The 26,362-nt window shown below is 49.2% G+C and overlaps 1 pseudogene; it reads left to right on the plus strand.

The window, feature by feature from the left end:
• Positions 1–3,210: 3,210 nt before the first annotated feature.
• Positions 3,211–22,826, plus strand: LOC147710067 (toll-like receptor 2 type-1; annotated as a pseudogene).
• The last annotated feature ends 3,536 nt before the right edge of the window (positions 22,827–26,362 follow it).

Genomic DNA, 26,362 nt, shown 5'->3' on the forward strand with positions numbered 1-26,362 from the left:
ATTTGAGGGAAGAGATTGGACAATGGCATAATCTGTTTCTTTATTTAACCAGGTCTCTGTTAGAAATAAAACATCAGGGTTTCTCTCTTCAAGGAGTAGATACATGTTAGTAGAATGTTTAGGGAGCGAGCAGCGGTTAAGTAGAAGCATCTTAACCTGTTTTTTATTGGGGGAATTTACTAAGGTTCGAGTGGTGATTTGGAAGTTGAATTTGCAATTAGTACATTGCAAGCTCGTGTTACCTGGCAGCATAACATGAGCACACTTACTATCTGCCTCTCTTCTAAGATCGTAGATTTGTGCCGCATTAAAAGTAATTCTGTCCCTCCCAAAACTGGCGGCGGTTTCTGCCCTTGGCCCCGTTTGAGTGCGGACGGGTGCAGAAAGGCTTGCCTTAGGCACGGCGCGCCCGCAGTGCGCGTCAGCTGCGCGGTTATGTCATCAGCCAATTTATCGATGCAAATATGACGCGTGTTAGCGTCAAAAACTAGAGCGCTAACTTGAGGGTAAAGTATCCCCCCCCCCCCGAGCTTTAACACAGCTCTTCCCAGCTCGTAACACAGTGCAATTGAGCAGTTTAAAACACTCAGTAAATTGTTAAAAGCAGCTAAAACAATATGAGGCTAAGTGAATGCAATTCTCGCTAACAAGATTTACGGAAGGCCCAGGAGCGCAGTCGCATCACGGGCTAATTTATCGATGTGAGTATGACGTGCGTTAGCGTCAAAGACTAGAGCGCTAACTTGTGGATAAAGTATCTCCCCCCCCGAGCTTTAACACAGCTCTTCCCAGCTCGTAACACAGTGCAAATGAGCAGTTTAAAACACACAGTAAATTGGGAAAAGCAACTAAAACAATATGAGGCTAAGTGTATGCAATTCCCGCTAACAAGATTTACGGAAGAGAGTCAGCAAGCGATGCACAAGGGTACTGCTCCATTGGTTCCGACAAAGGATACTGGCTTCAAACTTGCTGCGAAGAAAGTGCCGGCCTTGAGGGTGCTGTAGAACCACCACCTGTGTTGCGGAACCTTTCAAAGTCCATGAAAGACCTGGAAAAGCAGACCGGTCAGCTTCGTTGTGATGCCTGCAGATGCAGGGGAGTGACTCCTTCACTCCAATGGAGATTCCTTTGGGTGTCTTGGATGTCCACAGGCCTGTAGAAGAACCTGTATGGAGTACAGGCACAGACAACACAGAAGACTGGCAGGACAACGAGACCAGGAACAGCAGGAGTATTCCCAGTTGCAGTCTCGGTTCCTAAAGTCCAATGAAGTCCAAAGTGACCAGTGGGTTGAAGATTAAGTGGTTTCGGATCTGAATCTTGTTCCACGATGAATCTAAGGAACCACCCACAGGTAAGCCCTAAGTACCCTACGGAACGGGTTGGGAGGATTCAGAGGTCTATCCGACAGGAGGGGCTGGACTGTGGGGAGGATGCTCCCATGTCTTTTGTCCAGTTTCGCCCCAGAGCTGGAGCCTCAGCTCCCTGAACTGGTTGAAACTGGAGCATGCTAGGATGGCACCAAATGTGCCCTTCAAAGCAGTCTAGTGGTGTTGGCACGTGCCCCCACCTTGGCCCAATACACTGAGTCCTGTCTGGGAGGTGGTCACACGTTCTTGTGACAGGAACACTTTTTGTTCTACTTTCCCCTGCTCGAGCTTGGCTCAGCAGCAGGAGGGCAGATTTCTGTCTTTGTTCGTCAGCAGCCATAATTTGCTGTCCAATCTGGAAGGCGGATACCGAGCGCATTGAGGGCTTCCAGAAAGGGGCCCTACAGTGCATGAAATCATACCTCCAACACCGGGTGTTGGGATATGATGCCAACATGTTTGATACCAAACACGCCAGAGTTCATTACAGGCAGTTTAGAGTTAGCCATTGCGTATGACTCATGGCCACTCTATGTGTCCTAATGGCTGATGCACTTACAACCCAGTAGAATGGACTCCGAGGATTGTAGGGGTGTCCTGCTCATGCATGGGCACACTGACACTTATAACCAAGCACCCTGCCTTCAGGATTTTAAGGCTTACCTTTGGGGTGACATAGTTTTTAGGTGCATTGACCTCAGATATAAGGAAACTTATATCTGTTGCAAGTGATGCTAGCACCAGCTTACAGAAGCTGCAATGACAGGCCTGTAATCACAATTTGAGTGATCTCTCATTGATGGCATAATTCATGCTTCAGCCCCTGGGGGACCATTGGTGTACCTATGCCCTGGGTATCTTAGTACCATATACCAGGGACTTACAAGAGTATACTAGTAGCCAATGTGGGGGGCACCTAAGTACTTTCCATAGTCCAATTTAGGGAAGAATCACAGAGACTGGGGTCCTGATTAGCAGGATCCCAGTCAGACAAATCAGAAAAACATAATGACATCAGCAAAAAGTGGGGGTGACCATGAAGCAGGTTCTACTTACCTACAATGCCGCTTCAGTGGGTCCTACAGTGTAGAAGCAGTGGCCATGCAGGATGTGTCGCACTGCACTGAGTGGCCTGAGCACTCACTGGGAGGCTGCTGGGAGCTCTAAAAGTGAAACAAGGGACCTGGCACGAGGACCTGCCTTGTGCTCTCTAAACAAAAGGAATGGCCTGAGGAGCGGCTGGTGGTGGGAACAGTGAAGTGGTGGGCCACTAGCCCTGCTAGAACAGCAGACTCATGAATATGAACATGGTTAGACACAAACACCATCAATCACAAGGAACTAGCACCAAGGGATGACGTCAGAGGACCAAGTGACCGGTGCTGAATGCTCTCCTGTGGGTGGAAGTAAAACTGAATGACACTGGACCAGACCAGAGGCCGGAGAGAGCTGACCCCAGGCCCCTGTATGTATGGATTACTTTTAATATTTCTTTGATTTTATTATAGACCTGGCAGAGAGCTAAAGCTAGACCGATGAGGGCACAAGAGTGCATGAAGCGGCTGCAGAGCTGGGTCTTAGGACTTTAGCTCACCAACAGCAGACTGTAGTATGGACTGTGGCGAGACTGGAGCGGCCGAGAAATGCAAGATGGCGCCCGGGTGGACGCCACACGACAGGGAGAAGAGCGGTCTAGAGACACCGGATGCAGGAGGAATGACGTCGCGGAAGGAGGAGGTGAGGAGAAAAGACGGTTGATTACGAGGGAGAGGCGGAGAAGCGGCACTAAGGAGGAAACTCCAGAGGAGTTGGCGTGTTCTAGGAAGGAGACTGGAGGATGGAGGAGACCGGCGGAAGAGCAGAAGGCGACAGACCAGCACCGGAGAGTTCTCCAACAAACACCGTGCAAGTATCTGGACGTCCCCCGAGGGAACAGGACGCCGCGACACCCGACGCTACGGTCCTGGAGGACAGTAGCCCCAGGCAAGTGTCTTGGAGGAAAGGTTGGAGGAGGTTGGCGGTGAAGGGCTTCAACGGTATCTGGCACGAATAGGGCACTTGTAGTTTCTGAGTTGCAACCCCTTACAGAACCTCACTTTCCCTGTCCTTCAGTTGTTCTTTCCTCTCACTCACTACTTATCGGTGATCCAGGAATGATGGTGACGGGGAGCACATTATAGAGTAGTAAAATACAGTCCGGACAGTGACGGTGTTGTTATTTCTGTTTTAACTTCTGGGGACGCCGGCCCTGGTTGAAGTATTGGAGAGATACGGATTGAGGAAGAAGGCCTTACGCTAGACGACCATGATTCAGGACCTCGTTACCCTCTCATTTTGTTAACATTATTTGTGGTGCACATAGACTGTCGCACTGTTAGTGTTGAATAAAGTACTACATTGTAATCTTCCCAAAGACCACGTGTCTTATCCTCAGTAAAGGCTCTAAGTTCCGGGTTCCCCATCCATAAGAAAGGGGGAAAACCATCACACAGACACCGAAAGAGCATTTTTTAGAAGTGGTGAATGAAGATGAAAATGAGACGTGCATGTTTGGCTGCTGTGATGTCATTGTAATTTTTAGGTCTCGGCTAGGCAGCGAATCCTCGAGAGATGCTGTATACAGTATAATGGGGGAAGCTCGACCCACTTTCCGCCCATGCTTTTGATTGGCTTATATCTGAAATGCTGCATTCTGATTAGTGACCGGCTTATTACTCCCGCCTCCAGACTGCCATGACATCATTTTGTCCTTCAATGGCTATTGGCCCCTTTACTTAAACAAGCATTGGAAATGCAATAGGGCTCGCATTAGGAAAGTTTGAGCTATTGGTCTTATAAATGACATTTTTTTTATTTATGTGTTATTTTTTAAAATAGCTAAATTAATAGCTTTGTCATTTACAATGCCAATAGTTCTAACTTTCGCAAATGTGACACCTATAGCATTTAATAAATCAGTACACTGCCAACGCGGTTTTAGGTTCTTCACTCGGGTCAGGGACGTAGACATTTGTGTACTGTAAAGACATGCTTAATGCGCCTCCCTTGGTCACGTGACAGTTCGTGGGCACAGGCCATCACACGGTCAAGGCCAGGTCTAGGCCATTGCGCACAAGCTAGGTTGGCATACGCCACGGCCAAATAGATCAGGCTACCAGATTAACAAGCCGTCGGGTACTCGGGCCTACATACCATGCAAGGGGCATTCCCGTCCCAAACAACAACTGTCAATAGCTAGGCGTGTGTTCTTTTTATGGGGGGGAGGGGGGGGGGCGTCACGCACGAGTCTGCCACGCAGGACGAACTCAGTGAGGGGCGCACATGAAGTGCTCGAGTTCCCATGCGCCGCGTACCGAGGGCAGGGGTGGGGTGCACTTGTGAGGTGGGATCTAAAAGATAGAGAAACAGGCGTATCAAAAAAGTATCACCTTTATTCTCCCTAGAATTGGCTGCAGTGATATAGGTAAGGTAGAACTCCAAAGCATTTCCTACTACCTCTATACAAGATCCATATTGAGAGAATGGATAAGGGATGAAGGGTACACCATGCTGACAATTCTATGCTGCCGGCCACTGGCTGGGCCCGTAGCCCGTGAGGTAATGGTCCGGGAATGCGCGGCCTGCAACAGCAGCACCCCCTCCCCCGCCTCAGAGGGGGCCACTAATTAAAGGCCGAGGGAGGGGGCTCGGGACATCTTCACTGCTCTCGGGGCGTTAATGGGGCAGGAATGTGAAGACACTGGGCGGGGAAGGCGAGCACTGCGAGGGGGACAGGAGGGTGAATGGATGGGGCCGACGGCGGGGTTGGAAGAGAGACCGCAACAGCCAAGGGACATTGTTCATTCCCCAGGAGCGAGAGCTGCTCTTAAAAGGCCACAGCTGCACATTGTTCCAGGACATTGAAAATGTACACTTTTCTGTTACGCTGATTTCTTTTTTTTACACCCGACACCGTGTACTAGCAACGTCAAGTCATGGTCGGATAACAACATTCCTCAAGGAAATAAGTGATGTGAAGCTGAGTTCTAACAACAACATCTACCGGACTTGCACAAAGAGCTGCGCATACTATCGATCAAACAGTGTAACTGCACACGAGTCAAGAGAAAGGACGCAAGGAAGATTTATTTAAAATAATACATATATACATATAAAGAAACCGAACATTTGAACTGGTCACTAATGAATTAATTTCATACATTCGCATCCCTTCCCCACTTTAATCTCTTGGGGTCCAGCATAAGGGAGGAAGGGTGACGAGACGCATGGGGAGCAGCAGCACTCATATAATCTGATGTACTAAGGTGAAACAGTTCTAGTTGTTAATGATATACACTTTTTGTATGTTGAACAGACTTTGTCATATTTTTACATTTCAGCTGCAAGATGTCATTAAAAATAAAGGTGTTTCTAAATGTAATCGGTGCAGTCCACCCTCGTTGCTCCCTTTAACTTAATTGACTTCTAAATAAATGCTTGCCTGTTTAACATCTTTTAATGTCCGTGGAGTCCAGTGAAGGAGTTCTTCCCCTTGACTATCACTGGTCTACAGTTAGTTCTTGCAGCATCCTTGCACAGACAGCTGTCACTTCTGACTTGATCGGGTTCTGTGGCTGCTTCTTTGGAGATTACCAAATAACCAAGTGTTCTGCTCTGTCACTGGGAGAGCGGTTGCCGCCTGTTCTGCCTACAGCTTGTCTGCTGCAAGCATGGGGCAGTGACACTTGAGCAGACCCATGAGTGATCGAGTGCATCCTTCCTGCGGTGCACATCGACGTAATATACTGTACTGCTGTGTGAAATCTTGGATAAACGCAATAACACTTGACAACAGGCTACTTATTCTCAAAAGCCTGCGTTAAACATGGAATAGAAGGCCAGCAGAAGGGTTACAGTTAAATAAATTAGAGGCGGGGAACAGCTTGTGTTCAGAACACCCCACTTACATCTTGAATTGACAGGACCCAATACAAACATGCTGTGGTTTTTAGCTGGGAATCTTGGGAAGGACAGTTGCAAATTGTAGAAATGTCATTGGAGTTGAAGCTTTAGGATGTAAACCGAACATTTGAACTGGTCACTAATTAATTAATTTCATACATTCGCATCCCTTCCCCACTTTAATCTCTTGGGGTCCAGCATAAGGGAGGAAGGGTGACGAGACGCATGGGGAGCAGCAGGCCGAGCAGTGAATAATATGGGGAGGAGAAATGCCGGCCTGAGGCAGAGCACACGCTGAGAAGCTTGTGGGAGGGGTGCGGGCTGCCTTTGATGTGGTAATGCGAGGCAGGCAGGCAGGCGGCTGGTGGCATTGTGCACGCGCTTTTTAGGGCTTGCGCTTGCGCAATGACCTAAAAAGCACATGCACTTGAAGAAATCGCCAGTGGTGGTTTAACACTGGATAAGCCACATTAGAGCTTCGCCAGCGATGCGCAGAAGCGCATCAGCAGGCGAGCCCTAAAAACTGTTTTGTTTCCCTGCCTCTCCCTGTTCCCTCCCGTAGTCCGTAACTTCTTGGACCGCACCCTCCCTCACCCCCTCTCGCTCGTGCCTTCTTTCACTAGCGCACTGTCATTTAACCCCTTCGAAGCTAATGACGAGCTGGGCTCGTCATGGCGCTTACCTGCCGTGCGCGGATGACAAGGCCAGCTCGTCATGATTTATGGTGTTTTACATTTTTTAGCGCAGGACGGGAAAACGCCTAGCAGCCATGTGGTTAAAATGCAATCGGTCTTGAGGAAATACGAGTCCGATTGCATTTTCAATGCTTTTTTGTTCTTTCATTGGTGGATGAATTGGCACTCTTTGTCTCGCATGCCCACAATGTTTACATCGTAGGCATGCCTGACTAGCCCCTCGCTCCCAGAGTCCTGAAACCTGCACTGCGGGGAGTGCCTAGTTAATGGTACCGCGCAGGACTCAGGTAAATAAAAAGCGCTTGAGCAGCACCATGCACAAGCCACTGTCTCGGCTCACCACCCCACGCAGCCGGCACGGAGAACGTGTCCCACACACACGGCGAACCTCACACATAAGTGTCTAAAGAGCACCTGGTCCCAAAGACGAGGAAGTGCATCAGGTGTGGAAGTGGCAAAGGAGCGCGTGAGGACCTTGGATGGCCTGTACAGCCACCTTTTGGACCTGTCCCTTCTTACATTATGTGAAAGAGAAACCCGCTGACAAGTAAAACACACGGTGCTCACCTGTATCTCCTCTGCCTGTTCCACCCAGGTAGATTTGGCGGGTCGCGGACAAGAGGAAAAAGGCTGGGGACTCCTTTTGGGTGGAAACTGGATGACCCTGAAGCTGGGAGGCTGTCATTGGGGCTCTGGGGCTCTGGGGCTGGCGGGAGAGGGGGCCGTCTTGCTGGTGGTCCTGGACTCTCTGGCCCTACCCTAGTAGCCGGTGCTTGGAGGCTCTGTTGGTGTTACTACCTCAAATGGAAATAGTGGAAAAGGGGTTAGGTTGTGTCCTGCTGGTACAACTCGCCCCCCAAGAAATGCTGAATTGTAAACACATGGTAACCTGTGGCGCGTTGGTATGAAGCGCCTTCATATGCACATGTGTGGAGGAATAAAAGGATCAATGTGGACAGTTTTGGTAACAAATGAAGATGGTGTTGTGCATAAGTAATAAAAGCTACGCAGTGGACACCATTTCCTTGAGGTGACTCTTTTTGGGAAGGGTGTTTGGGGTGTGGAAGACGAATGGCACGTGATACCCCACTATGATGCTTTCCTCTGTGTACTTCTACTTGTGAAGAGTTGTTTGCCCAGTGTAGGTTTGGTTCCTGCGTGTTCTCCTGTGACTAGGTATATCTTTGCTCGATGTTTCCTCCTGCGTGTTACCCTGTGACTCGTTTTTACTTCTATCTCTCTTTCCCGTCTACCTTCCCCTTCACTGTCTCCCCACCCACTTCCCTCTTCCTCTCTCTCCCTCCCACTATCTCCGCCCCTTTCCCTCTTCAGAGCTTACCTTGCCTGGGTTACAGCCGTGCAACATATTGATTTTCTTTATGGTGATGTGTGCATGTGATATTGTCATTGTGGTAACTCGTGCGTGTAGTGGTTACATGGCAGTGTGATATGTTGGGGTGACATCTGTGGCAGTATGTTGTGTGTGTTATGCTGTGTTCTGCCGTGACTTGTGCACGTCATGATGTACATCTTGGTCACGTGTGCATGTTAAAGTGTGCGTTTATTTGAATATGATGGGGTCTGTGGCTTGTGACTGGCTGTGCCAATAGTGTGGGCATGTGATGGCATACACGGAAGGAGGTCACAGTCAGCAGAGCCTTTCTGATCAGCACTTATTATTCTAAGCACAAGCACTTAAGAGCATACAGTAGTTTCTTTGTTCACAAGGGTTTTCCGTTTCAGGACTCGAAGGTAGTGGTGCATTTGTGGTTTCAGTTCCTTGAAATAGAGCTGTAAAAGAGGTGTTGCAGTAAATATAATATTCGAATCCTTTGTGTCAGAGCCTTCTTTCCTCTGATTCCCTGGAGACCCCTTCTATAGTCCTGAAGTTTGTTTTGTTATTGTCTGCCCCGTTTCCTCCGCTCCCCTCTTAGCAACAAATAGGGAAGTGGTGTGTCTCTGGCCCAGTTGTAAGTAAAACAAATCTAGCACACTACTAACCACATGCTTCCAATGACCCGATATGTGTGGACAGGCCTGGTGGTGCGCCCCCAGGTGTCAACACAGGTAGTATTCCCGGCCGGTCTCACCTGTAGCAGAATATACCGTTTTAACTTGCATACAAACCAGTGTTCAACAGTGCTATGCCCCATATTTTAAAATCTGACAAATGACAGTTGTTTCTGACAAATGACAGTTTTTCCTATCTAGCAAATGATGTGTTAGTAATTCTTAAACGCATGCTTTCAGGGGTATTGTGGGCCCACCCACAGGAGTATTACTGTCTGCTTCTCCTCGTGGTATTGGCAGTTTGGTTATCAGTCTGCCTATTGGAGGCTTGCATTGCAATTCATGACAAATGCACGAGAGACTATTTTACATCCAGTTATCACACATACAATGTTTTACGAATTATATGCAAAAAGCAGCCTTCTTTTTGATGTTTTTTCTAATGCAGCAGCCCTGCTTCCTTAAATGTGTTTGAGCAAACGTGACTTTCGATCAAAGTCTTAATGCAGATTGGAACAACTTTCCCCGGGATGGCTGTCCCCAAATCTTGAGATTTGAACATTTATCTCATGGCCAGGTGTACCAATCAGCAACCAGCACTTCTTCTGGCCAACCTCTCCTCCTTCCTCCTTTCCATTAGCTATCACTTCCTTGTTTGCGGCACCACTTCCTCCTCCTCTCCACTTACCATCCTTTCTCTCTCCCCACCCATCCTCTGTCCTCCTCTCCTCCTTCCTCCTTTCCATTAGCTATCCACGTCCTTGTTTGCGGCACCACTTCCTCCTCCTCTCCACTTACCATCCTTTCTCTCTCCCCACCCATCCTCTGTCCTCTCCTCCTTCCTCCTTTCCATTAGCTATCACTTCCTTGTTTGCGGCACCACTTCCTCCTCCTCCTTACCATCCTTTCTCTCTCCCCACCCATCCTCTGTCCTCCTCTCCTTCTTCCTCCTTTCCATTAGCTATCACGTCCTTGTTTGCGGCTCCACTTCCTCCTCCTCCTTACCATCCTTTCTCTCTCCCCACCCATCCTCTGTCCTCCTCTCCTTCTTCCTCCTTTCCATTAGCTATCACTTCCTTGTTTGCGGCACCACTTCCTCCTCCTCCTTACCATCCTTTCTCTCTCCCCACCCATCCTCTGTCCTCCTCTCCTCCTTCCTCCTTTCCATTAGCTATCCACTTCCTTGTTTGCGGCACCCCTTCCTCCTCCTCTCCACTTACCATCCTTTCTCTCTCCCCACCCATCCTCTGTCCTCCTCTCCTCCTTCATCCTTTCCATTAGCTATCCACTTCCTTGTTTGCGGCACCACTTCCTCCTCCTCTCCACTTACCACCCTTTCTCCCTCCCCACCCATCCTCTGTCCTCCTCTTCTCCTTCCTCCTTTCCATTAGCTATCACTTCCTTGTTTGCGGCACCACTTCCTCCTCCTCTCCACTTACCATCCTTTCTCCCTCCCCACCCATCCTCTGTCCTCCTCTCCTCCTTCCTCCTTTCCATTAGCTATCACTTCCTTGTTTGCGGCACCACTTCCTCCTCCTCTCCACTTACCATCCTTTCTCTCTCCCCCCCATCCTCAGTCCTCCTCTCCTCCTTCCTCCTTTCCATTAGCTATCCACGTCCTTGTTTGCGGCACCACTTCCTCCTCCTCCTCCTTACCATCCTTTCTCTCTCCCCACCCATCCTCTGTCCTCCTCTCCTCCTTCCTCCTTTCCATTAGCTATCACTTCCTTGTTTGTGGCACCACTTCCTCCTCCTCTCCTCTTCCCATCCTTTCTCTCTCCCCACCCATCCTCTGTCCTCCTCTCCTCCTTCGTCCTTTCCATTAGCTATCACTTCCTTGTTTGCGGCACCACTTCCTCCTCCTCTCCACTTACCATCCTTTCTCCCTCCCCACCCATCCTCTGTCCTCCTCTCCTCCTTCCTCCTTTCCATTAGCTATCACTTCCTTGTTTGCGGCACCACTTCCTCCTCCTCTCCACTTACCATCCTTTCTCTCTCCCCACCCATCCTCAGTCCTCCTCTCCTCCTTCCTCCTTTCCATTAGCTATCCACGTCCTTGTTTGCGGCACCACTTCCTCCTCCTCCTCCTTACCATCCTTTCTCTCTCCCCACCCATCCTCTGTCCTCCTCTCCTCCTTCCTCCTTTCCATTAGCTATCACTTCCTTGTTTGTGGCACCACTTCCTCCTCCTCTCCTCTTCCCATCCTTTCTCTCTCCCCACCCATCCTCTGTCCTCCTCTCCTCCTTCGTCCTTTCCATTAGCTATCACTTCCTTGTTTGCACCACCACTTCCTCCTCCTCTCCACTTACCATCCTTTCTCTCTCCCCACCCATCCTCTGTCCTCCTCTCCTCCTTCCTCCTTTCCATTAGCTATCCACTTCCTTGTTTGCGGCACCGCTTCCTCCTCCTCTCCTCTTACCATCCTTTCTCTCTCCCCACCCATCCTCAGTCCTCCTCTCCTTCTTCCTCCTTTCCATTAGCTATCACTTCCTTGTTTGCGGCACCACTTCCTCCTCCTCTCCTCTTCCCACCCTTTCTCTCTCCCCACCCATCCTCTGTCCTCCTCTCCTTCTTCCTCCTTTCCATTAGCTATCACTTCCTTGTTTGCGGCACCACTTCCTCCTCCTCTCCACTTACCATCCTTTCTCTCTCCCTACCCATCCTCAGTCCTCCTCTCCTCCTTCCTCCTTTCCATTAGCTATCCACGTCCTTGTTTGCGGCACCACTTCCTCCTCCTCCTCCTTACCATCCTTTCTCTCTCCCCACCCATCCTCTGTCCTCCTCTCCTCCTTCCTCCTTTCCATTAGCTATCCACTTCCTTGTTTGCGGCACCGCTTCCTCCTCCTCTCCACTTACCATCCTTTCTCCCTCCCCACCCATCCTCTGTCCTCCTCTTCTCCTTCCTCCTTTCCATTAGCTATCACTTCCTTGTTTGCGGCACCACTTCCTCCTCCTCTCCACTTACCATCCTTTCTCTCTCCCCACCCATCCTCAGTCCTCCTCTCCTCCTTCCTCCTTTCCATTAGCTATCCACGTCCTTGTTTGCGGCACCACTTCCTCCTCCTCCTCCTTACCATCCTTTCTCTCTCCCCACCCATCCTCTGTCCTCCTCTCCTCCTTCCTCCTTTCCATTAGCTATCACTTCCTTGTTTGTGGCACCACTTCCTCCTCCTCTCCTCTTCCCATCCTTTCTCTCTCCCCACCCATCCTCAGTCCTCCTCTCCTCCTTCGTCCTTTCCATTAGCTATCACTTCCTTGTTTGCACCACCACTTCCTCCTCCTCTCCACTTACTATCCTTTCTCTCTCCCCACCCATCCTCTGTCCTCCTCTCCTCCTTCCTCCTTTCCATTAGCTATCCACTTCCTTGTTTGCGGCACCGCTTCCTCCTCCTCTCCTCTTACCATCCTTTCTCTCTCCCCACCCATCCTCAGTCCTCCTCTCCTTCTTCCTCCTTTCCATTAGCTATCACTTCCTTGTTTGCGGCACCACTTCCTCCTCCTCTCCTCTTCCCACCCTTTCTCTCTCCCCACCCATCCTCTGTCCTCCTCTCCTTCTTCCTCCTTTCCATTAGCTATCACTTCCTTGTTTGCGGCACCACTTCCTCCTCCTCTCCACTTACCATCCTTTCTCTCTCCCCACGCATCCTCTGTCCTCCTCTCCTTCTTCCTCCTTTCCATTAGCTATCCACGTCCTTGTTTGCGGCTCCACTTCCTCCTCCTCTCCACTTACCATCCTTTCTCTCTCCCCACGCATCCTCTGTCCTCCTCTCCTTCTTCCTCCTTTCCATTAGCTATCACGTCCTTGTTTGCGGCACCACTTCCTCCTCCTCTCCACTTACCATCCTTTCTCTCTCCCCACCCATCCTCTGTCCTCCTCTCCTCCTTCCTCCTTTCCATTAGCTATCCACTTCCTTGTTCGCGGCACCACTTCCTCCTCCTCTCCTCTTCCCACCCTTTCTCTCTCCCCACCCATCCTCTGTCCTCCTCTCCTCCTTCCTCCTTTCCATTAGCTATCCACTTCCTTGTTTGCGGCACCCCTTCCTCCTCCTCTCCACTTACCATCCTTTCTCTCTCCCCACGCATCCTCTGTCCTCCTCTCCTTCTTCCTCCTTTCCATTAGCTATCCACGTCCTTGTTTGCACCACCACTTCCTCCTCCTCTCCACTTACCATCCTTTCTCTCTCCCCACCCATCCTCAGTCCTCCTCTCCTCCTTCGTCCTTTCCATTAGCTATCCACGTCCTTGTTTGCGGCACCACTTCCTCCTCCTCTCCACTTACCATCCTTTCTCTCTCCCCACCCATCCTCAGTCCTCCTCTCCTCCTTCGTCCTTTCCATTAGCTATCCACTTCCTTGTTCGCGGCACCACTTCCTCCTCCTCTCCTCTTCCCACCCTTTCTCTCTCCCCACCCATCCTCTGTCCTCCTCTCCTCCTTCCTCCTTTCCATTAGCTATCCACTTCCTTGTTTGCGGCACCCCTTCCTCCTCCTCTCCACTTACCATCCTTTCTCTCTCCCCACGCATCCTCTGTCCTCCTCTCCTTCTTCCTCCTTTCCATTAGCTATCCACGTCCTTGTTTGCACCACCACTTCCTCCTCCTCTCCTCTTCCCACCCTTTCTCTCTCCCCACCCATCCTCTGTCCTCCTCTCCTCCTTCCTCCTTTCCATTAGCTATCCACTTCCTTGTTTGCGGCACCCCTTCCTCCTCCTCTCCACTTACCATCCTTTCTCTCTCCCCACGCATCCTCTGTCCTCCTCTCCTTCTTCCTCCTTTCCATTAGCTATCCACGTCCTTGTTTGCACCACCACTTCCTCCTCCTCTCCACTTACCATCCTTTCTCTCTCCCCACCCATCCTCAGTCCTCCTCTCCTCCTTCGTCCTTTCCATTAGCTATCCACTTCCTTGTTCGCGGCACCACTTCCTCCTCCTCTCCTCTTCCCACCCTTTCTCTCTCCCCACCCATCCTCTGTCCTCCTCTCCTCCTTCCTCCTTTCCATTAGCTATCCACTTCCTTGTTTGCGGCACCCCTTCCTCCTCCTCTCCACTTACCATCCTTTCTCTCTCCCCACGCATCCTCTGTCCTCCTCTCCTTCTTCCTCCTTTCCATTAGCTATCCACGTCCTTGTTTGCGGCTCCACTTCCTCCTCCTCTCCACTTACCATCCTTTCTCTCTCCCCACGCATCCTCTGTCCTCCTCTCCTTCTTCCTCCTTTCCATTAGCTATCACGTCCTTGTTTGCGGCACCACTTCCTCCTCCTCTCCACTTACCATCCTTTCTCTCTCCCCACCCATCCTCTGTCCTCCTCTCCTCCTTCCTCCTTTCCATTAGCTATCCACGTCCTTGTTTGCGGCACCACTTCCTCCTCCTCTCCACTTACCATCCTTTCTCTCTCCCCACCCATCCTCTGTCCTCCTCTCCTCCTTCCTCCTTTCCATTAGCTATCCACTTCCTTGTTTGCGGCACCACTTCCTCCTCCTCTCCACTTACCATCCTTTCTCTCTCCCCACCCATCCTCTGTCCTCCTCTCCTCCTTCCTCCTTTCCATTAGCTATCCACGTCCTTGTTTGCGGCACCACTTCCTCCTCCTCTCCACTTCCCATCCTTTCTCTCTCCCCACCCATCCTCTGTCCTCCTCTCCTCCTTCCTCCTTTCCATTAGCTATCCACTTCCTTGTTTGCACCACCACTTCCTCCTCCTCCTCCTTACCATCCTTTCTCTCTCCCCACCCATCCTCTGTCCTCCTCTCCTCCTTCCTCCTTTCCATTAGCTATCCACGTCCTTGTTTGCGGCACCACTTCCTCCTCCTCTCCACTTCCCATCCTTTCTCTCTCCCCACCCATCCTCTGTCCTCCTCTCCTCCTTCCTCCTTTCCATTAGCTATCCACTTCCTTGTTTGCACCACCACTTCCTCCTCCTCTCCACTTACCATCCTTTCTCTCTCCCCACCCATCCTCTGTCCTCCTCTCCTCCTTCCTCCTTTCCATTAGCTATCACTTCCTTGTTTGCGGCACCGCTTCCTCCTCCTCTCCACTTACCATCCTTTCCCTCTCCCCACCCATCCTCAGTCCTCCTCTCCTCCTTCGTCCTTTCCATTAGCTATCACTTCCTTGTTTGCGGCACCACTTCCTCCTCCTCTCCACTTACCATCCTTTCTCTCTCCCCACCCATCCTCTGTCCTCCTCTCCTCCTTCCTCCTTTCCATTAGCTATCCACTTCCTTGTTTGCGGCACCACTTCCTCCTCCTCTCCACTTACCATCCTTTCTCTCTCCCCACCCATCCTCTGTCCTCCTCTCCTCCTTCCTCCTTTCCATTAGCTATCCACTTCCTTGTTCGCGGCACCACTTCCTCCTCCTCTCCTGTTCCCATCCTTTCTCTCTCCTCACCGATACTCTTTTCCCAGTTTTCTCAGAGATCTGGGAATGGAGTTGTAGCCCCCTCCTCCCCCTCACAGGGAGGCTTTCATGACGTTCTTCAACATTTATAACAAGTTAGTGTAGGGGTTCTCTGGTAGACAGCTTTAAAAATGAAGGAGGCTACATTAAATGTGTTAACGCTTAAACAACACCTTTAAGTACAGGCGAAGACATCTCCTTAACAATCTCTATTATAAGGTCCCAGAGGCGAGACCTATTGGCTATGCCAATGCTTGTTCTACTTTGGATTGTTTTTTCGGGTGACCGATGGTGGTGAGCATGTCTCGGTGACTCGACAGCTCTTCTTTTTGTAACAATTGCAGACATGTGATGGTGGCACATTCTCTTCCTTTGGAGTTTGAAAGTACACATTTGCTTTATTTTTTCACACATTTATTTTTACTCACATCACAATTTTTATTTGAGACAGGTTGCAGTTTTAGGACACGACTGTGTGCTTCTTGCATGTGTCAGCAAGTGAGCATGTACAATTATGCATTGTAAATTTTCCCCTGATGAAGGACTCGAAGTACGAAATGCGTAGGTATTCTTGCTGATAAAAGTTTGGATAAACTTTTTAATTTTTCGAATATTTGCAAGTTGCCTTTGGAAGATCACTAAAAAGATTTTGATTTGAAAGAATACAAGTTTTTCGTGAAGAAGAATATATCCACAAGGGTTTGTAGCTGTCATCAGGGCCTGTGCACAGTGTGACCTGGGACTATGACGACAGCCATCAAAGCATGGACACAGCTTCCCCTGACCCTGGACTGACGTCACACCAGCTCGGAGCCTTTGAACATTTCAAATCAGGCAGATTTCATGAAGTGGGAGTGTGTTTGGAACCAAGAGAGACCCCAAAATTGCCAGAAACCTCGAGATTACTGAAAGGTAGACACACTGTTGTGCATGGTAAGATATGCAAATTCCGTTAGAATTCCAAGACAAACTCAGGGTTGAAATAAATAAATAGCGAATGTAAGTGCGGAAGAAAGAGATATGCGTAATGTTTTGCACACAAGGGAGGCCCCCAACATAGCCCAGCTCTGCCCATCAGCCTCTTCCTGGTGCAGACTGGGCAGCATTCGAGGCTTGATCAAAACCCAAGAAATCCAAAGCAGCACTGAGCCCTGATTTACAATGAGTTTCACAGAGTAATGACCGGGCACCCCTCGATCAGGAATCAATAAAACATCAAGTGAAAGGAAGCCGAGTATTTTTATTAATGTACCCACAATCTGAGCTTAGGCGCGGCTGTCATTTGTGTCACTGAGACATTGTTTGTGGATCCTGAGATGGACAGAAAATCAAATGTAAAGGGAAATCCAGTAGACAACACCAAATGTCCTTCCGGTCTGTGTTCCCACTCTTCTCCCAATCAGCACCGCCCCCCACAAGCTTGGGTGGACTCATCTCAGGGGATAGAGGAGGCCTAAGAAGGCGTCCATGGAAAACACAAGGAAAAGCTTTATATTGATTTGAATTTTGGGAGATGGATGCTGCGGGTAATGGCTTGTGGATGGCCGGAACCTACGAACCCCCAAAACTTCACAATAAAAGCCACCACAGTCACCCTGAGTGATGTGACAGAGATGCCTCTACTCTTTCTTACCTACATTGCCTGTAAGCATCAAACTTTGGTTCAAAATTAGAATGTCTCCACATCTCTGTGGCAGTAAAACAGAATGTGTGGAGAGCAGCAGAAGTCCCACCACCCAGCATTCCACCCATCTACCAATATAAACAACCCCTCACATGAGTGGGTGGGCCTATTGTAATGGTGGGCAGTAAATGTGGTCTCTAAGTGGTCCTCACATGATTATAGTTCTGCCCTTCTCTTGTTCCGTGCAGAAAGTTCATCCACACATTTTATTGGGGGTGGGAACATTCGGTGGTGAGAATTTTGCAGCTTGCTTGAATTGTGAAGTTTTCAGTCCCAGAAATAGTGATTTCAACCCATACTGTGACATTGGGTGGATATTCTGGAAATTAAACCGTGCTGGGATTCAAGCGAGCCAATTCACCCGTGGATCTTTCTGGCTCTTTCATTTTGAGAAATTTGCTGGGTTGGTAGGTCTCCGAAGGGGCTCCAGGCTTAGGAACTACAGTCATCCCAATGGAAGCGCTCCAAACAAAAACATTCCATGGTATCTGGTATGTTTATCCCAGCGCAAACCTATCAGAGGTCTACATGTGTCTAATAATGTAGGTCCAGCCGTGGATGGGATATGTCCCCGCGTGAGGAAGATTGAAGGGACTGTTGCAGTCCGTCATGTTCTGGACATCAAGAGTACGGACCGGTGGTATGGGTGGAGTATGGAGCTGGTGGCTAGGGTGGAGTATGGAGCCGGCGGTAAGGGTGGAGTATGGACCAGTAGTAAGGGTGGAGTATGGAGCCGGTGGTGAGGGTGAGGTATGGACCAGTGGTGAGGGTGGAGTATGGAGCCGGTGGTGAGGGTGGAGTATGGACCGGTGGTAAGGGTGGAGTATGGAGCCGGTGGCGAGGGTGGAGTATGGAGCCGGTGGCGAGGGTGGAGTATGGAGGCGGTGGTGAGGATGGAGTATGGAGACGGTGGTGAGGGTGGAGTATAGAACCGGTGGTGAGGTGGAGTATGGACCGGTGGTAAGGGTGGAGTATGGCGCCGGTGGTGAGGGTGAGGTATGGACCAGTGGTGAGGGTGGAGTATAGAGCCGGTGGTGAGGGTGGAGTATGGAGCCGGTGGTAAGGGTGGAGTATGGCGCCGGTGGTGAGGGTGAGGTGTGGACCGGTGGTGAGGGTGGAGTATGGAGCCGGTGGTGATGGTGGAGTATGGAGCCGGTGGTGATGGTGGAGTATGGAGCCAGTGGTGAGAGTGGAGTATGGACCGGTGCTAAGGATGGAGTATGGAGGCTGTGGTGCGGGTGGCGTATGGAGCTGGTGGTGAGGGAGGAGTATGGAGCCGGTGGTGAGGGTGCAGTATGGCGCCAGTGGTGAGGGTGAGGTATGGACCGGTGGTGAGGGTGGAGTATAGAGCCGGTGGTGAGGGTGGAGTATGGAGCCGGTGGTAAGGGTGGTGTATGGCGCCGGTGGTGAGGGTGAGGTATGGACCGGTGGTGAGGGTGGAGTATGGAGCCGGTGGTGATGGTGGAGTATGGAGCCGGTGGTGAGAGTGGAGTATGGACCGTTGCTAAGGGTGGAGTATGGAGCCGGTGGTGTGGGTGGCGTATGGAGCTGGTGGTGAGGGAGGAGTATGGAGCCGGGTGTGAGGGTGGCGTATGGAGCTGGTGGTGAGGGTGGAGTATGGAGCCGGTGGTGAGGGTGGAGTATGGAGCCGGTGGTGAGGGTGGAGTATGGAGCCGGTGGTGAGGGAGGAGTATGGAGCTGGTGGTGAGGGTGGAGTATGGTGCCGGTGGTGAGGGTGGGGTATGGCACCGGTGGTGAGGGTGGAGAATGGAACCGATGGTGAGGGTGGAGTATGGAGGAGGTGGTGAGTGTGGAGTATGGACCAGTGTTGCATTTTGGATCACGCTGTCGCAAACATATTTCTAAAGTGCCGTGAGGCAGCCGCTGCTGTTATAGAGCGCACATTCTCCATTGAAATGGCTACTAAATTTGCATTGACGCGCGGTTTTACAGGTAAAACTATACAGCACACAAATGATAATGCGTGGAAATCAGGTTTCAGCGAATATTTATCCTTTGCGCATCATTCAGTGTAGGGTCTTGATTATTTTGAGCCTATTAAAATCTTTGTTTCCATCACACTCCAGAATTACCGATGCTTCAGTGGAAATATGTGCACAGTTCATTACCTTGTATTTAAAAGTTGTTGTGTGTTAGAAGGGACATCCTTTGGCCTCCCCTTTCACTTCCTCTTCCCATTAAGATTGTCAGAGAGTTCACTTTACAAAATTCTCTCACTTTGCAGCCACAGACACTTCAGTAAACACCAGCTTCCGAATAAGCAGATTTCTGAGTGTATATAGGGGGTCATTAGGATCGCGGACGGACTTGAGTCCGTCCGCGACCCCAGAGCATGAGGGAACGTCCGCATGGGCTGCGGCGTTCCCTCTGTGCAGATTAGGATGTGACCGCCAGGGTGGCGGTCACATCCTCTATTTTTAACATTGCTGCGGGTGGAGCTTCAAGCTGCACCCGCAGCAATGTTAAAAATGCATGCACAGCATTTGCGTGCACAAAGCGGCAGGCACCGCGCGGTGCCTGCTGCATTGTGCACGCAAATGCAGGGGGGTACCATAGGTACCCCCCATGTGCACCCCCCACCCCCCACTACACCTAGGGGGCCCGCAAAGGGCCCCTGCAGTGCAGTTACACATGCTTTTCCACGGCGGAAAAGCCGCCGCGGAAAAGCATGTTTCCATGCACATCCTAATCTGGCTGAAGGTGTCTAAGAGACACCTTCACCATTTTAGTGCTTTTCCGCCGCGGTTGTAAGCCAGCCGCGGCGGAAAAGCTGCGGACCTAAACCATGACCCACCAGCCATCCTAATGTGGCGGTGGGTCCTGGTGGGTCCGCAGAGGATTTTCCGCATCCTCCGGGCCGGCGGTGGCTTCCGCCGGCCCGGAGGATGCGGAAAATCCTCCATCCTAATGACCCCCTTAGTGTGGAGTGGACTTGTGCCGGTTGTTGATGTCTAAGGACTTTGAGGCTGGCGCAGTAAACATGAATTTCATTCTCACCTCCTGGAGTAGCCAATGCTTGGAGCTAATGCATAAAGATTCTTGGTCTGTACGGGGCCTTTGTAACAATTCTAATTAGGGTCAGGGTTCGATGACGGATAGGAAGGCGGTCTCACATTCCCATGAATGAACATGTTGCAGTGGACATTACTGCTCTTGGCTCTGTTTTTATACACTCAGACTCTCTGTTCTTCTTTTTCCTAATTATAAATCTCTATCTCTCTCGGTTCCTTTTTCATAGGGCCCTCCCTTATCCCTCAGACAAGCACAGAGGAAGGGGATGTTTCACTTACTTTTAAGGTGATACAGCAAACCACGGCCCAGAGACCTGCACTTCAAACCACAGATTAGACAGCAGAGGCCTGAAATGGCGCTGAGATCATTCTCAAGAAAACCTTTTTAAACCCTTAAATAGAACACAGACAATAGCCCTTTCTGAGAATGAGGTTCACAGGCTGTACAGCCCGACCACCATGCTTCAGTCCCTGGCCTCTCTGAAGGTCCTGGAAATCAAGAGGAATGGTATTGTTGCAGCTCGGGAGGTGGACTGCATTGAGACAAACAACCTCACGAAGAGCACACTTTTCTCTCCAAGGATTTCCACCCTCGATTTGACAAGCAATGATCTTAAACATGTGGAGAAAAATGCATTTTGCAACTTCCCTCATCTTACTCTCCTCAAGGTAGACACCACAGGTCTCAAGGTCATCGAGCTTCTACATTCTGGAATAAAGAGCATTGAAATGCTGTCCCTAAATGCCATGAAACATCAGGACTATCTGAAGATTTGAGCTGTCTGCACTGTGGTGTCTCAGCTGGGGGTCAGGAACTTGACAGTCGCTCAAAACTTCATTTCATATCTTCCTCCTGAGACCTTTGAAGGATGCTCCATGCTGTTGTCTCTCAACATGTCCGGCAACCTTCTTAGAGCTTTCACGAATGGCAAAGAAACTGCTGAACCTGAGGTCCCTCGGTCTCTCTCTAAACAAGATAAAAAATCTAGACCTGTGCACACCTGGGACCCCCAATGTTCTGTCCAGCCTCACACACCTGGATATGTCTTTCAACCGCATCACCAGTATCGGCTCCGGGCGCCTCCTCTGCCTGGCAAATCTGGAGACACTGGATTTCAGCAGTAATTACCTGGTGTCCCTGGATAAGGAGGCCTTTGTTGGTCTGGATAGGCTGCAATCTCTGAAGCTGGACTGCACTTGAGTAGTGTCAGGGTGCTGGGCCTCAGGATCAACTTACTGAAGACTGACAATAGCTCCCTGATCGCTCTGAACCAGCTTCAGGCGCTATCCATCACATTTGAGACTCATGGGAATTTTCAAATCAAACATAAAGAACTCACAACTCTCACCTTGGAAGCAAAGTCTGCACTAACTCTGAAATGCACAAATAACTGCAGTTTACTTGTTTTCCTTAACATTAGTGCTCCAGTGGTTTATATTGACTCGTGCAAGCACCCGCCCTTCAAATTCGTGAAAGAACTTCACCTCCATGAAAACCACATATTGGAATGTTCACCACTTGGGATCAGAGAGACGGAAGGATTGGGGCTCCGTTCTTTTACTAACATTGAATATTTGTACTACAGTTCTTCTGCAGATATGCCTAACTATCAATCCTTGAGCCCCTTGAATAACAGCCTGCAGCATCTTCACAATTTACGCCATCTCCATATAAAAAACCTAAAGTTGGACATAAAGAAGAGTTTGCTGACTCCTGAGCAGCTGTTCTGGAACCTAACACACCTTAGAACCCTGATCCTGGAGGATTCTGGGATAGAGGACTTTACTGCCACCATGTTTAGAGATCTTGTCTCTCTGGAGCTCCTAATCTTGAAGTCCCAGCCTGTGAAAACTCTGCAGGAAGGTCTGCTCGACCACTTGGAAAGTCTGCGGTACATCTAGCTGAAGGATGTATCCCTGGATTGTTTGTGTGAACAAGCCTGGATCAGAAAATGGGTGCCCACCCACCCCCAGGTGAGCGTGCCGCAGCTGGTATTTCAGACCTGCTCCCTTGGGCCACAGAAGCTGAATTTCCTGAATTTCTTGGAGAAAGACTGCAGCTTGCTGATAGGTTACCCACTCTGCATTGGGACGTTCTCCTTCAACATGTTGTTCCTGATCACGGTCCTGCTGTATCACAAGGTGCGCTGGTACCTCCTGTATCTCTTCTACATGCTGAGGACCTGGTGGAACTATTGTGGGAGACACGACAGGAAGAGGCAATATGACTTTGATGCCTTTGTCTCTTACAGCAGCTGCGATGAGGCTTGGGTTGTCCGCGAGTTACTGCCCAACTTGGAAGAGAGGGACCACCGTTCTTCAAAGTGTGTCTGCATGGCAGGGACTTCGAGGTGGGCAAAGACATCTTGGATAACATCATGGACAGCATTTATAGGAGCCGCTGGGTGGTGTGTCTGATCAGCCGCCATTACCTGCGCAGCCACTGGTGCTCCTTGGAAGTGCGGATGGCCACATACCGCCTTCTGGCAGAGAGGAAGGATTCCTTGGTGATGGTGTTCCTGGAGAAAGTGTCCACGAGGAGCCTCTCCTGCTACCACCAACTGGCCAAGCTGGTGAAGAAGAAAACCTACCTGGAGTGGGAGGAGGACTTGGGACAGCAGCCTCTGTTCTGGGCCGGACTACGCAAAGCCATTGGAGGGGATGGAGTTGAGCAACAGGACATCATAGTCAAATGACACAATCTGTTCCAGACTCACCACACATGATGGAGGAAGGCCATCTTCCCAAAGAAGGCGTGGGGAAGAGAGAAGCCCATTTGATAAAAAAGGATGGGATTCATAGACCAGCACGAAGAGAGAAGGCTGAGCTCACTTGAAAAGAACTTGCATGTAGCAAATCATAAAAAAACACAATTTTGATAACTCTTTTTCTTTCCTAACCACTGATTCTCTATCCCAGTAATTAAAACTATGCAATAAGCAACAGTTTGGCACTGGTATATGTTTATTAATTTGCAAGATGAGTTTATCAACGTTAAAAGGCATGCTCACTGTTGTTGACCGCTGAGGATCAAGTAATGCGCCACCTCTATCTGGCTAAAGAAGATCTGATTCTATCGATAAAAGATGTCCTGGTATTTGGGTACTCACTGGTCTAGGTCAACTCATCCTCAACCCTGTCTGTGCTGTGTCCAAGCAGAGGAGCATGTAAAATGGATCTGAAAATAACACATCCAACTTAACCAAGGAGAGCGGTGGTGCTGCTGACCGCTGATTATCCCTCTTGTCCTCCCCCCTCATGTTTTCCTCCTTCCCCTTTGGTCTGATGGCGCTTGAGAACATCCTGATGTGTCTGGTGAGTACCAGAGGGTGGACGATGCTGGTGTTGGAGTGGTTGGAATGGAGCTGGTCTGTTGTCTTCACAGGTCGAGGGCAAGTCTTGTAGCATCTATCAATGTCTGGATGCACATTATTGATCCTATGATTAGTGTCTGAGTATCAGGAGTGGAGAACGCACACATTTCACACACATACACACAACGCGTCAAGCTACTGCATCAGGGCTTCTGCTCAAGCCATCTTGAAACCAGGCACCATTTGCGGATTCTCCGGCTGTTTTACCTAGGAGAAATAAAAACCATATATCGCCAGATCCCAAATGAAAGGCAGGGATACAAGAGTAAACTAGTGAACTAGTCCAGAGTGTTGAAGGAGTCAGAAGAAGGGCAGTGAGAGAACGTTGAGGAAAGAGTGGAGATAAGGACAGCAGGAATGTAGAGTAAGAGTGATGGCAGAGAGATATATAAAGAAGTGGAGATAGGCGGGAAAGGACTGCAGAAGTAAAGAGTAAGGGAGATGGTAGAGACGTATAAAAGGATAAGTGTAGAGAAGCATGTAAGGTACTGGAGATGGGACATAAGGACAGTGGAGGTAGAGAGTAAGAGTGATAGTAGAGAGGCACGTAATGTCGTGGAGATGGGAGCTGAGGGAGAGAGTAAGTGAGATAGTAGAGAGGTATGTAACTACGTAATGTAATGGAGATAGGAGATAAAGACAGTGAAGGTAGAGAGTAAGGATGATAGAGATACATAATGTAATGGAGATAAGGACAGTAGAGGTAGAGAGTAAGGGAGATAGTAGATAGATATGTAATGTAGGAGAGATAGGGGAAAAGGTTAGAGGAGGTAGAGAGTAAGGGTATTCTTAGAGAGATAAGTAATGTGGTGCAGATAGGAGAAAACGACACTCATGTACAGGGGTCTGAAGAGAATCTCAGGTGCAGGCACCCCTATATATTCAGGCAACAATACCGCACACAGTATTAAAAGGACCATTGTTACACATACTTCTGATTTACAATACTGCATGAAGTGTCAGGTTGGCTTGTTATGGTGGCTTTTGGGCAGGTTAGTTTGCATTTGTTCAGTCTTTGTGAGCACAATCAAGGAACACACATTACACATAGCAGGGTGTTGCATGTAGTAAGCATTATCTGCTACTTTGCTTTCATTATGTCTTCAAAACCTCTAGCCTACCTAACATGTGTTTCATCTTGCATCATCGCCTAGACTTCCTCAGGGCCTAGTACTAATAATTCTCACTAATACCTGAAATCTCACCGCAGTTACCACACTGCTAAAAGTGTTGAAAGGGATTAAAGTTCCACAAGTGAGGGCTATCATGTTCAGTCAAATCTGTATATGATCGACCATAGTGTGAGCCGGAATTCAAGGTACCTTAGAACCACACTGCCAGTAACCGCATCCCGACATGAAGTGTTCGATGTGAGGTATATACCGGTTTGACTGAGCATGACAACCCATACTCTGGGAACTTAAATCGTTTTGTTTACTTTTAGCAGCAGGGTTACTGTGGTGAGATAGAAGATATTTGTGAGAATCATTAGTACTAGGCCCTGAGGAAGTCTAGGCTGTGATGCGTGTCGAAACACGTGTCGGCTAGAGATTTTTAAGTAGTCTGGAAAATAAAGGATCAGATTGTGAATAGTATTTACAAGCCACATGCGCCTCTGGTGCGTCACCTTTTCCCATATGAAGAGTGACTCACCGGTGCCGCAAGAGGCTTGTAAATAAGCTCCTAAGCGTGGTCCTTGATTGTGCTAACAGAGTCCGAACAGTGACTTTTGGAGTTTTCCTTGTTCCTGAAAGGCATTTTGAGTGGCTCCTCTCCCTACTTGTTGGAGCACAGCAGGGCATTTGGTAGCTACAGAGGAAGTCGTTTGGGGATTTGTTGTGAGGACATTGAATTTGGCCATCAACAATTTATTTTGGATTTCTTATCTTGGGTTGTACAATGGATTGTGTCTTGTTGGAGGTTTGCATGTGATGTCTTTGGGTGTACTGCTGTGGCATTCTATTTTTGAGGTGTTGAAGTGACATTTTCAAATGTGGGTATGGGCTATGGTATTCTCTTTTTAGGGGATGAGTTTTGTCTTGGTTCAGGGTCTGTGGCAGAAATCATCTAGGGGACGGAACCGGTAATTTGTGATCTAGGTGTAGCATTGTGAGGAACTGTGCAAAAAATAACCATTTCTGTTTTTGTTTAATTGCCATCTTGCCCTTTATTATCTTTTTTCAGAATCTACTCGTTGTTCTATAGTGGCAAGAGGCCTTCTATCAAAGTGTATGATTGTGATAAAAGAAATTACTGTTATGATAGGTGAGTATGCATGGTGTCTTGGAAAGTGATTTTGGATTTGCACCGTTCTCTACTTGGGTTATTGGTAAACTGTTTGGGGGTGGTGGAGGTGCACAACTATGGATGTGACATGTTGAGCTGTGGCTGGGCAGAATTAATTTGCTGTGATGTGTGATGTCAAAGGATGCTAGCCTCATCTTGGAATAGCTATTGTGCGATGCATGAATGTGGTTGGTTGATGTTGGGTGTGGTCTTGTGACATTATCTTATTCGGTTGTGGATGTTGAGTCTTGGTTTGTAGGAATGAACTTCTGGATTACAGATTTGATGCCAAGGGAGAGGCGTGTGGTGCGATGGAAGCATAGTCTGTGGTTATGAATTTTGTGACTTGGCACGCGAGTGTGTTGTCCAAGCATTATTTATTGGGTTATGCATGCAGTGACTTGGGATGTGTATGTTTTTCTGTGTTATTTCTTATTGACAATTAGAGGAGAAATTTGCAGGTCTGAAAGCTGAGGGGCCCTATTGATTTATAAGTTGACATGGTGACTCCTAAAGCAATAATGGCAGAACCAACCAATGTGAGTAATAACCTTATTCTCAGGAATTGGAAG

This window comes from Lissotriton vulgaris, chromosome 5, assembly GCF_964263255.1.
Source record: "Lissotriton vulgaris chromosome 5, aLisVul1.2, whole genome shotgun sequence".
NCBI lineage: Eukaryota > Metazoa > Chordata > Amphibia > Caudata > Salamandridae > Lissotriton > Lissotriton vulgaris.